Source organism: Mastomys coucha, unplaced genomic scaffold (assembly GCF_008632895.1).
Source record: "Mastomys coucha isolate ucsf_1 unplaced genomic scaffold, UCSF_Mcou_1 pScaffold11, whole genome shotgun sequence".
Classification (NCBI taxonomy): domain Eukaryota; kingdom Metazoa; phylum Chordata; class Mammalia; order Rodentia; family Muridae; genus Mastomys; species Mastomys coucha.
In genome coordinates, this window is record NW_022196893.1 from 27,530,854 (window position 1) to 27,544,719 (window position 13,866).

A 13,866-nucleotide genomic window follows, 5' to 3' on the forward strand; every position below is an offset into this window, starting at 1 on the left:
CTGCTCGCTCTTGGGATGGCAGAAGCCAGCGCCATCTCAGGGCGTGGCTCAAGCGGCTCTTCACAGTTCCCCCTTTTAGTTTTTAAATGAAACAGGCAAGAGTAGAGGTCTGATCTCTGATGCTGGAAACAGGGACATTGTACTGATCCTCACTTAGGTGTCATCCACCCAAAGAGTACCAGACCTGTCCGATACCTTTTTCTCAGAGGCAGGGCCTGGGGTATCAACCCGCATGCAATCAGACGTGCTCTTCTCGGGCCGCTAGAAGCTGACCCGGAGTGCAATGCTTTTCCTCGCAGCCTGAACGTGACGATCATTTTTGCATGACTGCCAGCCATGCCTGGGGAGACTGTCTTGCCTCAATGGCCATAAATGCCTGCACAATCATGGCTGCATCCCACCTTTGAGTGAACCTGATCCTGCAAATACACCACAGGCCCACAAGGCAGACCAGCAATAGGAGACCAACCATAGCCCCCATGCCCGCCCATTCTTTCAGATGATTCATGGCTGTGAAGATCCAAGATGACAAGCCAGAGGCTAACCCAACATCCACCCATGTGGAATTGACTGTAGCCATGGACAATCTCAGTTGATCCATCAGATCCTCAAAATTTGCCAACCAAATTCCTTGGTTCCGCTTGGCTCTCTATCAGGAACAGGAGCAGGAGGACGCACAGAACCTTCAGGCACGGTCTTTTCATTTTGCGTGGCACATGTCCATGTCAGTCATTCGGGAACCCACAGAGGCTCTAAACAATCCTGGGGAAAAACACAAACAGATCCTCTTGCCCACGCTAACACTGGATCAGGACCATGCCATATGCCCGTGATCACATCCTTCCATTTCACAAATTCCTTCAAGGAACCTCTGCTGCACTGAGGACGATCCATAGCAGAAAGGCCATCCACATCCAAATTTTAAAAATTTAAGGTAAAAAGGGCAAGGGCTATTCTTTCTTTTGGGGTATGGCTTTGGCCAATTCCCCCTTTTTGTTTTTGTAAAAGCTCCTTCAAGGTGCAATGAGCACACTCCACAATTCCTTGCCCTTGAGGATTATAATGCAAGCCATGGGAGACATGAACTTCCATCTGTTTACAAAAGGACATAAAAGTCTGAGCTGTATAGGCAGGTCCATTATCTATTTTTAGCTGCTGGGGTTTGCCCCAAGCAGCCCATACCTCTAGGTAATGCGAGATGACATTGCATGCCTTTTCTTCACTCAAAGGGGTGGCATGAATGATCCCAGAACACGTATCTACAGATATGTGAACATATTTTAAAGTTCCAAATTCAGAAACATGTGTCACATCCATCTGCCAGATCTTAAGGGGGGACAAGCCCCATGGATTGACACCCATGCCAGGTGGATGATAATGAATTATACATTGAGGACAATCTAAGACCACCTGTCGGGCATCAGCTCACAACAGGTGGAACTTCATCTGCAAAGTCTTAGCATTCACATGAAAAGTCTGATGAAATTGTCTGATGAATTGTCTTCATTGTTCAAATGAAGAACTCATAAATATACATTCCATTCTAGTCCATTGATCTACAACACCATTTCCTTTACTTAATGGTCCGGGTAATCCTGTATGTGTACAAATATGCTGAATATAAAATAACTCTCTTCATTGCCAAATTAAACTTTGCAAATCCTTCAATAATGCACAAACAGTACTATTAATTTTAATGGGGCCAGTGGTTTCAAGAATTTTAACAGTGTTAACAACATAAGCCGAATCAGATATCAAATTAAAAGCAAATTGGCAATTTTTAAAAACTTCAATTATTATTTTTAATTCAAATACTTGAGGAGAGCCCAGTGGAAATTGACATAACATGGGCTCTGGTTTTTCTACCAAATAGGCCCCACAGCCCATTTTAGAACCACCCGTAAACACATTTGGGGCCCCAGTTATAGGGGCAGCTGACGTAATCTTTGGAAAGATCACAGGATGCTCTCTAAAGAAGGATAATAAAGGATGCTTTGGATAATGATTATCTATTAATCCTTCAAACCCACACTGAAGGATGGCCCAATCATCAATGGTACCACACAAAACTTTAACCTGATGAACAGAATACGGGACAATAATAGCAGCTGGGGATACCCCAAAAAACTGTAAACATTGCTGTACCCCAGTCTGTGCCAAACTTGCAACTTTAGTAGGATAATGCTCAATAGATTTTGCCAGAGACACTTTTGGATATATCCATAATAATGGGCCATCCTGCCACAAAATTCCTGTGGGCTAATAGGAAGAATACACAACAAAATGGACTGATTCTCATCCCATCTCCTAAAAGGCATTCTGTAATCTCTCTTCAACCTTTTGTAAGGCTTTTCTGGCATCTTCAGTTAACAATCTGGGAGAATCAAGGGTAGAATCCCCTACCAAAATACTATACAAAGGCTTCAATTCATAATTGGGCAATTTTAAATAATGCACCCAATTAATATCCCCTAACAACTTTTGAAAATCATTCAATGTTCTCAATTTATCCTTTCTTAATTCTACTTTTTGAGGAATAATCTGCCTACTTGGAACCTTAGCACCCAAATAATTAACAACTTCATCTTTCTGAACTTTCTTGGGGGCTACAAATAATCCTCTTTTCTTTAATAATTTTATTAACTCTATATAAGCCCTATTTAAGTTCTCCTCAGACTTGGCAGCTAGCAAGATGTCATCCATATAATGAACTTATCTCACACCTGGATATTGCTGTCTTAAAGGGGCAAGAGCCTCACCCACAAATAGTTGACACATGGTGGGACTATTGGCCATTCCTTGAGGTAAAACTACCCACTCATACCTTTGATCTGGCTCCACATGATTACAAGAAGGAACCATAAAGGCAAATCTTTCACTATCTTGTTGACATTTTATAACACTGGTATAATCAGGATTGATCACACCAGGGTGGACAATCAATCCTCTTAGGGCAGAAGATGATTGGCCAAGTAATAACCCCACTGTGCCTGGCTCAAGGAGTCCCTTAAAATCTGTCTCTATAAGTTGTACCCCCCCATTTGAGGAGTTAATACGAGTCTGGTGGTGGAGTGGAGGTCCAATCCTGCCGAGCCTGCAGTGGCTCTCTGTGGTCCCGTGGATGATGAAGGGTCGGCCACCTCTCCTGTGCTGACTCTGTGGCCTGATTCTCTACTGCCCCATATATTTGTGGGCCCTGAGGACGTGGCCCCTCTACCCGTTTTTTTGGACGTGCTCCACCATAGCCTTGAGTTAAAGGCTGACCATTAATGTCCTTCATGGATCTGCATTCATTCACCCAATGGTTCCCCTTTTTACACTTTGGGCAAAGTCCAGGCTGTTTTGGGCGTTGGCTAGTTTCTGCGTTCACCACACTTCCTCTTTCTGGGCATTGCCTTTTTAGATGTCCTAACTTGCCACATTTAAAGCAAGCTCCTGAATTTCCTCTTTTATTCTGAGCAAGCTGCACAACAGCCACTGCTAGGCCCACATTGGTCAATGTGCTCCCCAACTCTCTACAAACTTTCATCCAGGCTTCTAACCCTTTGTTTTTGTAGGGAGTGATAGCGGCCCTACACTCTTTAGTACACTGCTCATAAACCAGCTGCTTAATCAGAGGCATAGCTGCATCAGGATCCCCAAAAATTCTTCCTGCAGCCTCAACTAGCCTGGCCACAAAATCAGAAAAAGTTTCCATGGGGCCCTGCAATATCTTGGTAAGATTTCCACTCACATCTCCTTTATTAGGCAGGGATTTCCAGGCCTTGATAGCAATTTGTTTGACCTGCTCAAATACCTGTACAGGATACCCTGTTTGCTGATTTGCAAATCTGCCTTGCCCTAATAGCATGTCTCTATCCCAAGCCTGATTTCCTGCTGCCTGATTTGCAGCGGCTTGCTCACTAGCATATTCAATCAAAAAGGCCTTCCAATCTAGATATTGTTCAGGACTTAAACAGGCGCTCCAATCACTAGGTGTCATACAATGTCTATTAAGAGCCTCCACCTGAGCCAAAGTGAAGGAGGCAGTAATGCCATAAGTGTGGATGGACTCAGCCAGGGACTTTACTACCTTAAAATCAAGTAGTTCCTCATATCTATTCCCCTGGGCATCTTGAAAAACTGGGCAAGCAAGCTGCAGTTCTGATCTCACCGCTCGCCAAACCTCTGAGCAAAATGAGCGACCCAATCCTCCACTGTTAACTGGATTATATGGAGGGGGCACTGATGGTGCGCAGCCTGGGGGGCCCATGTCATTCTCTGGGCCCTTCTTCCTGTGCTTATCTTTAATAGAGCTTTTCTTAATCTTCTCAATCAAAGCCTGTAATTCCTCATCTGTATCAGACCACTCTGTGTCTGAAGCTCCCTTCTCTGACTTCACAGATCATTCTTCCTTCAGCTGCTCTGATGCGGCTTTCCCCTCTTCTACGGTCTTACAACAACGCTGATCCTCCAAACAGCTCCTAACGAGCTTCCACACAGGTCTTACCCCTGCTTTCAAAATACCCTGGTCCCAGGAGAAATCTAGATCCTTCCCTAGCTTATCCCAGCATGAAAGGGTGAGGTTCCCAGACACCGCGAACCAAGGGGCAGCAGTGTCGCACTCACTAAGGAACCTCTCCAGTGTGCTCTTCTTGATTTCTAAATTTTTTGACAATAACAGCTCTTGAAGAGCCAGAAAAATTGGGTACAATTGCAAAGCGCCCATGTTTACTTTCGCTCTCTTTCTCGTTCACTAACCGTGAAACTTTATCACTCCTTCTCAGAGTCCTTATATCCTCTACTTCTGAGGTCCTTATTGCCCCAACTTACCTGGGAACTTACCAGCCGGCTGCCCTGACTGCAAAAAGTTCTGAGTCTCAAGAGGTTCCCCGTACGGGCCGCCAGTTGTCGCGTCCGCCTTGACCAGCAAGAAAGACGCGACCCATGAGCTCTTCTTTTGGCAGTTTATTCAGGAACCTTAGACAAACTTCTAACCCCCAGGGTAACACCCTCAGCCGTTAAGAACTCCCAAGCTTAGCCAATCCCAATGGGCCATGTGGCAAAAGCAGATAGGTCACCAAATGCGGAAGCACTCCCAAGCTCAGCAAGTTTAGCCAATTAAGGGCTTGTTTACGAGACCACTTGCTCTCAGGAGGGTGGAAGCCAGCGCCATCTCAGGGCGTGGCTCAAGTGGCTCTCCACAGAAGATCAGCGAAGACTTGAGACCAAGAAGTGTTGCAAAGCTAGCTCTACAGCAAGCCAGGCCCCAGGCTCCCTAAATGTCCATTGAGTCCTACTTATACTCCCTCCACACATGTGTCTTCCACCAGCCTTGCCTGACCATGTGAGTTTGTCTTAGCAAAACTCCATGTGAGTCTGTCTCAGCTGACATCACTCTACCAATCAACGGAGTCCACAGAAGCAGCAAGAAGCCACCAACACATCACCAAAAGTCTTCTGGTACATTTCTCTCTATGGACTCCTGACAAATGGAGCTCAGCAACACATGTAAGGTGAACTAATCCATGTGTGCCGTTAGTGAAGAATCCTTCATCATGTGTCCTTTCACATGCTTTCTTTAGCAGAACATCCTTTCACCCGTGTCTGCTTCAGCCAAATGTTCTTTCATGTGTCTGCTTTAGCAAAACATCCTTTCACTTGGGTCTGCTTCAAGAAAACACTCTTTCATGTGTTTGCCCCAGAAAAACACCATCCAACACAACTGACCTGGGTTGGTTGGTTCTTTCCAAAGAACCCTTAAGTTTCCACTTCAAATTGGTCCTGTTGTTTGAGAATGAATGTGATAAGCACATTCTTAAATATGAATGGCCTTAGTGAATATGGGGAAGCCCACTAGAGATGAGGCAGAGCTACACAGTGATGAAGCATGCTAACATGAAAGTGCAGGCATTGTGTCCTCTGTTACGACAGCAGCTGGCGCAGTGGGACCCACTGAACTGCAACCTGAGTTCTGTGTATGCTCCTTTTGGACCTCAGATCATTTATCCCATCTTGTTCTCTCACTGATGACATGAAGATGGATAATTTGTATGGAAATCAAATGAAATGATGCACGTACAGTTCTTAGCACCACGCCGGTACCAGATGCCACCATTCATAGTGACACGGAGTTGTAGAGAAGGCTAGATCACTCCCACACTGCTCTCCTACGCTGGTGATGCCTCCTCTACCCTGACCTTTCTCTTTCAGTCCCAAAGTCACCCATCTGACCAGGCCGCATGTTTAATTATTCTGTATCAGTTCTTTTTTTGGGACCCAAGTAGTCTTTTCTATATATAATTAGTTGTTTAATTAATGTAGAAAAGGCTTTGAGGCCATTTTCAGTTTAGTTTTTATCATCTGTACCTGACAGACATCGGCTGCCCTTGCATAGGATCCTGGCTGGTCTTACCAGCCCTCATCCTGTTAAACCTTTATCCCCTGAGTGTGATGCTGGTCTCAGGGTGTCCCTCTCTGCCACCTCTGCACTTACACATCCATCTATCTCTCTTTCCAATGTGTTAGTTCTCTTTTCTTCTCTATTTGTGGTCTTAGCTCCTCCATTTCCCATGTCACCTCTTGTTTTATTTATTTGCCCTTGAGATCTTAGCAAGTTTTTCTGTATTTTGTAACATAGGCAGTAAGGTTTTCTTAGTCTGAATTATAGTTCCTTCCATGCTGGGTTCTTCACCTCACCTGGTGTTTTAAATGTTTGTTCTTATCTGCTCACATATACATACATATACATGAGCATGTGTGTATGTGTGTGTGCGTGTGCCCATGTGTCTGATCATTTGCATAATCATTGCATTATTTATTTTCTTTTTCCTTCTGCTTAAATAGGGGAAGCATTTGCAGAGACGATCTACATAGTGTGATGTATTGTGAGTAATTTCTCCTTGTTTCTTTACCCATACTATTTACACTATGCTATCATCCCCAAGTGACAGGTTAGGCCTGTGTTGAAATGCATCAGCTGGAGCCATCATAACTTTGGAGGGAAGATCATTGCATACCTGTTGGACCTCTCTTTCTTCTCTTTATTTCTCAATCCTTCTCTCTCTTATACACACAAATGCACATACACACATTGCAAAACTATCTCTTAATTCCCAGACATAATAAAAGTCAATATTGACATTTGAAAAGACACACAACCCCCACAATGGCCCACACAGCAGCCTTCACAGTACAGAAACATTTCTTTCCCTTGTTTGCTTTTTTGTTATCACACAGCGAACAGCTGGGGTCATAGCAGCCCTAGACTGAAGTCCCAGCTCTGTCACCTACTAGCCATAATGATGAGCAGGTGTTACTCTTTTTAAAACCTCAGACATCTCATCTATACTCTCGAAGGTGATAATAGGGCCTGCCTTTAGGGCTGGTATAAGTAATAAAGTGGATCTAAGAACAGTGCCTTACAAACAACAAGCATAGTTAATGCTCACTGTCACCCCAACGTTAGCAGTTTCCTTCTGTTCAAGCCTCAGAGTTTTTGAACAGGAGTCTATTGGAGGTTGATCTAGTGCTGCTATGTATTCAAATGCTAAATTACCTACTCTGCACTCTGGTTACTCCAAGATAAGCAAATCCCCACACACACCAGCCTTTGCTGCATAAACTTTGCTCCCCAGTTTAAAATGATTGGTTACATAAAAATGGCTACAGCCGCACTGGGCAGTGGTGGTGCACACCTTTAATCCCAGCACTTGGGAGGCAGAGGCAGGCGGATTTCTGAGATCGAGGCCAGCCTGGTCTACAGAGTGAGTTCCAGGACAGCCAGGGCTACGCAGAGAAACCCTGTCTTGAAAAACAAAACAAAGCAAAAAAAAAAAAATGGCTATAGCCAATTACCGGGGAAAATAGAGAGAAGGAGTTCCTGGGCTGGGGGTTGCAGGTTGGGACCAGGAGAAGCTGGGGGGACGGAAGGCCTCCATTTGCTCCATTTGATGTGATGGATCAGCAGCACATGCCCTGTAGGCAGCTGCTTGGACATGATGTAGGCAGCCGCTCGGATCTTAAGCGGCCGCTTAGATGATCGTATCCAAGATGGCGGCCATGTAAATGGCTTAACTTTCCCTAACGGTAATGAGCAGAGACACAGGCTGCTTTCTATCCCATGGGGCTGAAGCGGGGATGAGCAGGGCTCCAAGCAGCCTTAATTCTTTCCCTCTGTCCTAGGTGAGCACGCCCCGTGCCTCCCTGTAGGCAGCCGCTTGGATATGATCGTCAGCCGCTTGGATAATCTTAAGCAGCCGCTTAGACGATCGTATCCAAGATGGTGACCGCAGCAGCAATAGACTATTCTACTGCGCATGCGCCCCTCCCGAGTGGGTGTATACTGCGCATGCGCCCTCCCGAGCAGGTGTATGCTAATGAGGGTTTGACAGAGAACCAATCCAGGAGGACTTGGCAGCTCAAGCTCGGGTATATAAGGGGCTGTCTCCAGACAGTTGGAGCCACTTAAGAAGCAAGCAGACCTGCAGCACCTAGGAAGAGGAAGAAGAAGAAGAAGAAGAAGAAGAAGAAGAAGAAGAAGAAGAAGAAGAAGAAGAAGAAGAAGAAGAAGAAGCAACATCAAGAAGAACTGTGCCATCAAGAAGAGCTGTGACACTTAAGAACCTAGGAGAGCTATAATACCTAGATACCTTAAAGAGCTGTAACACCTGGGTACCTAGGAGAGCTATAACACAAAAGAAAATTTCCTGAGTAAACCGCGAGAGAAGAAGTCGTCGTTATTGCTGCCATCCGGGCAGCAAGGCGCCGTACAATGCCCAAGTGAAATGTGCCCCCCAGGACACCAGACTGCTAGAGCAGAAGTATCCCAGAAAGATTCAAACAGCAAGGATTTGGGGGGGACAGCTGGGGAAGCAGCCAGTCCAGCTGTTAGTAAAGTTTACTTGGGTCATCCTTCCCCTGCACCAGTAATTGCCAGAGCCAAATCAATAAACCATAGTCTCTGTCTCACTCGTTTTAAAAAGCTAGATGGGGGTGAACATAATTCAATTCCTTTACAGGAGTTCCTATGAGTGACAGACACCGAGGGCTACCCACTTGCTGACAGAATCTATAGAGTGAGCAAGAAGTAAAAAAAATAAATAAATAAAAGATTGAAAACTTAGCGTGAGAGCCATTCATACACGGCTAGTGGGACTATCAGTGGATTTGGTCTGGGAAACAGATTGGCACTTCCTTTAACACCTAAACGTGCAGATGCCACTTGATCCAGCAATTGCACACTTGTAGTTTCTCTAGAGAGCTGAAAAGAAAAAAAAAAGCCAGTCTGTACACACATATCTGTAATACCTTTATATGTTGTAGCAGAGGCAAAAGGAGTCAACTTGCTGCCAGAGAAAATGCGAACAACCCCTCTGACTTTTGCTAGGCCTAGGCCATCAGGCTAGGTGATAATTATGTTTCCTTTTGGCTTTTCTGTAGGGTTGAGTGATGTCATGGGTTGCAAGGACAGTTGCCTAGGCAACAGTTGAGGTTCTGAAGGCTGCTTTTGTTCTTCTTTCCCAGTTCTTGAGGTAACTGTAGTTTCAGCGACTCTACCAACCTTTGTCACTCAGGGCCTGCTCTCCTCCTGACAAGATGAGTTCCTGCTAACCATTCCAGAAAACAAAGAATACCTTTCCCCTGTTGTGGAAGAGACTGGGCAGAGGAGACTGATCTGTAGCTGAAATCCCAACCAGCCTGTGCTGTATTTCCCACACTTGGCTCATTTACATTTCTATCACTTTCTATCACTTTCATGCTCAATGACTCGCAATGTCTGGCAGTGACTCAGTTGTCCTTAAGCAAACAACAGATTAAACAAAGATTTAAAAGATCTGTCTGTTCATATATTCAACAACTCGGGTGAATCTCAAGGGACTTAGACACAGGAAGCTGAGAGTGGGAGAGCCTATCCAAAAGGTCTCACGCTTACGATCCATTTATATAACATTTGACACAGCATGTTTTCACAAATGAAGATGCCCAATTAGTGATAGTCAGGTCTTGGGAATGTGGAATGGGGATGCAGACGTGGATGCAGTTGTAACAAGATATGATAACTTCTTTCTCTTGACTGTAGTGGAGATACTCTGTCAGATCCAAAAGAAAATTGGGACAAATGGCTAACTGTAGAAACTGCCAAATGCATGCAAAAGCATCCAGGCTCACTCAGTACCAGTGGCTCCTCTCAGCTCTTCGGGGCTCCCCAAACTTCTCCAACCCATGGACTGCCCTTCCCCCAGCTTCTCATTCCTAGATAACTCTGCCATTTCAGCAGGGTTATAGAGGAACCCTGTCAGTCCTCCAGCTCTTGTCCTCTGTCTTGGTTTCCTTTTCCCACACTCTATTCTCTCCCTCTCTTGCTCTCTCCCCGTCTTCTCTCATGGCTCCCTTCAGTCTACTGGTCATGTTTACTCTACCACTTTCTCCCCCTGCTCTGGATTCTTCCAGATGCCCCTAGATGTGCTCTCCTTCATATCTATAATAAAAACCTTCCCCTTGGGCCTGAGTTCAGGGGTTAAGAGCACTGGCTGCTCTTCCAAAGGTTTAATTCCCAGCACCCACATGGCAACTCACAGTTGTCTGTAACACCATTTCTGACAGCCTCAGACATGCATACATGCAGGCAAAACATCAATGAATGTAAAATAAAAATCAATCAGTCAATCAGTCAATCAGTCAATCAAACCTTCCCCTCAACCATACCTTAGACTGGTCTTGTCTTCACTTTATACATTCACAAGCCTACACATGTGGTAAGGTTATATGTAACAGAACACATGAGCACATGCAAATACAAACACACAAGAACACAACTTAAAAAGTGAAATGGGAAAGTCTTGATAAAGTGGGTAAGTTGTATCAGTGCCAATACACTCTGACATTATACTGTAGTTTTATAAACTATCAACACCGCTGGGATCTGGGCAGGACGTATAAGGGGTATGTTTTTGTTATTTTTCCCACACTCATGATAACGGACAGTGATCTCATAAACACTTCCAATTAAGCAGTAAAGAGGAACCAGGTGCAAGGCACAGGTCTACAGTCCCAGCTTCTCAGGAAGCAGGGGCGGGAGGCTCACGGGGCTTTGGGCTGAGCTGAAAGCCAGCCTAGGCAACAGCATAAGCCTCAAAGAGTCAATTAATCAAATAGCATCAGAATAAAGAGAAACGATGGTATCAACTCTCTTCCTGCCCGCCTAGCTTCCTAATACACCTTTCTCTCATCTCGAGGGCTCCACAATTTTGACAGAAGATTATCCTCTGCCTCAGAGAATACAGTGTTCCCTTGGCATCCTGAGGAATCGGCCCAAGACCACTTGCAGATGTCAAAATTCCATGGATAATCATGTCCCCGCTATAAAACAGCTAAAGGTTGACATGCAAAGAATGCAATCTCTTTATTATATTTTGAATTGTTTATAGGCTGTTGGTAATATCTAATATAGCATAATACAAATATGGAAGGATGACTACATATCTTCAAATAATTCCTACTCAGATATTGGATGGGGCCATTAGCCCCTGAAGGAGCATAGGGTGAGGGACAGAACGGAGCCTCTAGAATGTCTTTAGAGACAGGATGATACGATGATGTGTTTGCCACCATGTCACAGAAAGAGTGGTGTCAAGTCAAGTACAGGAGACTGGGTTTTGAAAATGAAGCCAGGGTTTTTCAGTGTGTGTAATTATAAGGGTAATGAACCATCCTGAACTGTCCACCTGAGCCATCTCTTAATGGCAGTCTAAAATATTCCACTAGCCAAGTACTTCTATCACCCAGGATTCTGATGTGACTTGAGTTTGGGGTTTTTGTTTGTTTCTTTGCAACAGAGTCTTTCTATGTGGTCCACGGTGGGTTCAAGGTCAAAGTGTGCCCCCTGCCTCTGCCTCCTGAGGGCTAGAAACGCAGGCTTGCGCCATCATGTCTAACTATGCCTTGTCTCTGATTATCTAGCTTAAGTTCATCAGTTAGATTAAGACTGGAGAATGAAAGGATGAGTTAGAGACCAAATTTCAGGGGCAGAGTCAAGGCTCCAGAAATGATGAAATCGGGCCGCAGAAGAGGGTGGGATCTAGGCTACCTTGGCAGCCACATGAGGGCGCTAGAGGACCAGGGGAGAAACCAAAGAGCACAATAGGCTTATACATTCTTCCCTGCTTGTTATTTCGTCAAATCTGTGAGCTAAGTGTCACATCCTTGGGAGACAAACAGCTGAGGCTCGAACACATCCAAGGGGACACAGAAAGTGGCAGGGCTTGGAGAGACTGAAGAGCTTCCAGTTATCCATCCAGGGACAGGCTGGCTTTCCGCAGTCTTCTACTTCAGGAAAAGTAGGTCAGTGGACAGATGGGTGTAAATCCTATTCAGTGTATTAGTAGCTAAAAACCAAACCCATCTCCCTGTGACTGACAGCTAGGGTTTTCAGTTAATCATCTTCATATCTGGTCACTACTTCCTCACGTCTCATTAGCTCTTCAACCAGCTTCCATCCACCTTTCAACACTCGGCTGCACTGGCAATAGTGACCTACCTGGAGAGTACATAGGACTTTAATCCTAGCATTTGAGAGGCAAAGACAGAAAGATCTCTGTGTTCAAGCCCAGCCTGGTCTACAGAGTGAGTTCCAGGCTGGCCATGACAACATAGTGAGATCTTATTTTAGCACACACACACACACACACACACGCACACACACACACACACACACCACTACTACACCACCAACAACAACAACATCAAGGAGGCAATATTGAATTTTGGGGAAATCCTGTGGAATATGGTTGAATTGTTCTGGTGTAGAACTTGAAAAGCACAGTGTGCAGGACCCTGGTTTTTGTAGGATGGTAATATAATTTGATAAGTGATTGACTTAAACTAGGAGGGAGACTGGAAAGATGGCACCATATTGAAGAGTGCACACTGCTCTTGCAGAGGTCCCAAGTTCAGTTCCCAGTATCTATGTCAGGAGGCTCACGACAGCCTGTAACTCCAGCTCCAAGGAATCCAAGCCTTGGAGGGCTCCTGTGTTCATGGGCACATACATATGCAGAGGCACACACAGACACACTGATTTTTTTTTTAAAGTCTTAAACTAGGATGCTAGCATTGGAGATGGAGAGACAGAAAGGTATTTATAAAAGAGGAATAGACTCCAGAGGTGAGGTATGAGGCAGGGCACAATACATTCACAGGTCTCTGGCATGGGAAACCCGTGATAGGTGACCACTTGTGGAGACACAGGAGCCTGGCAGAGGAAGCAAACTGGAGAGAGAGACAGATGGAGACAGAGAGGCCCACGGTGCCCTAATATCTGTCATGTTTGTGTCTGTACGGAAGTAGGAGCTGACATCCTGGGTGGATGTCACTCTGCAGCTTGTGAGGTGGTGAGAGTGTCCAGCACATAGATGGGATGTTAGACCATGGATAGGTTAGGTTGCCCACAGAAGGAACAGGGAGGAGGCAAACAGAAAGAACGTTCAGACCTTGGGAAAGGTGTATGAAAGACAGGATGAGAACAAGGCGCAAAGGGGCGAAAGAGGCGACTTCATGGGCAATGTCCCCAGATCGGATCCACATGGGCAACGCCCTTACAGACCCAGGGCAAAAGAGGTGATCTCCATGGGCGACACCTCTCCTCCCAGACCCACTGTCAGGATTAACTAGGGAGCCTTTGAAGATCGTTACTGTTCTGTCTCTCTCTAAGCTCTTCCTCTCTTATCAACTGATGCATGCTGCCTGAGGCCCCCAACACATAGACAGCAGATGGCTGCTGGGTCTCGGTTCAGTCAGAGAAGATGCAAAGAAGAGACTGGAGGCCCCAGGGAGTTTAGAGGTCTGGGGGTTGGGGTTGGGAGTAGGGGCATCCACGTGGAGACGGGG

The 13,866-nt window shown here is 45.4% G+C and overlaps 1 long non-coding RNA gene across 1 annotated transcript; it reads right to left on the reverse strand.

Moving 5' to 3' along the window:
- Positions 1 to 596: 596 nt before the first annotated feature.
- On the reverse strand, positions 597 to 4,965 carry LOC116078561. Its single transcript, XR_004113589.1, has 2 exons — positions 4,813 to 4,965; positions 597 to 762 (listed from the first exon to the last, which is right to left on the reverse strand). It is a non-coding gene; the product is annotated as an uncharacterized LOC116078561 (long non-coding RNA).
- Between the last annotated feature and the right edge of the window lie 8,901 nt (positions 4,966 to 13,866).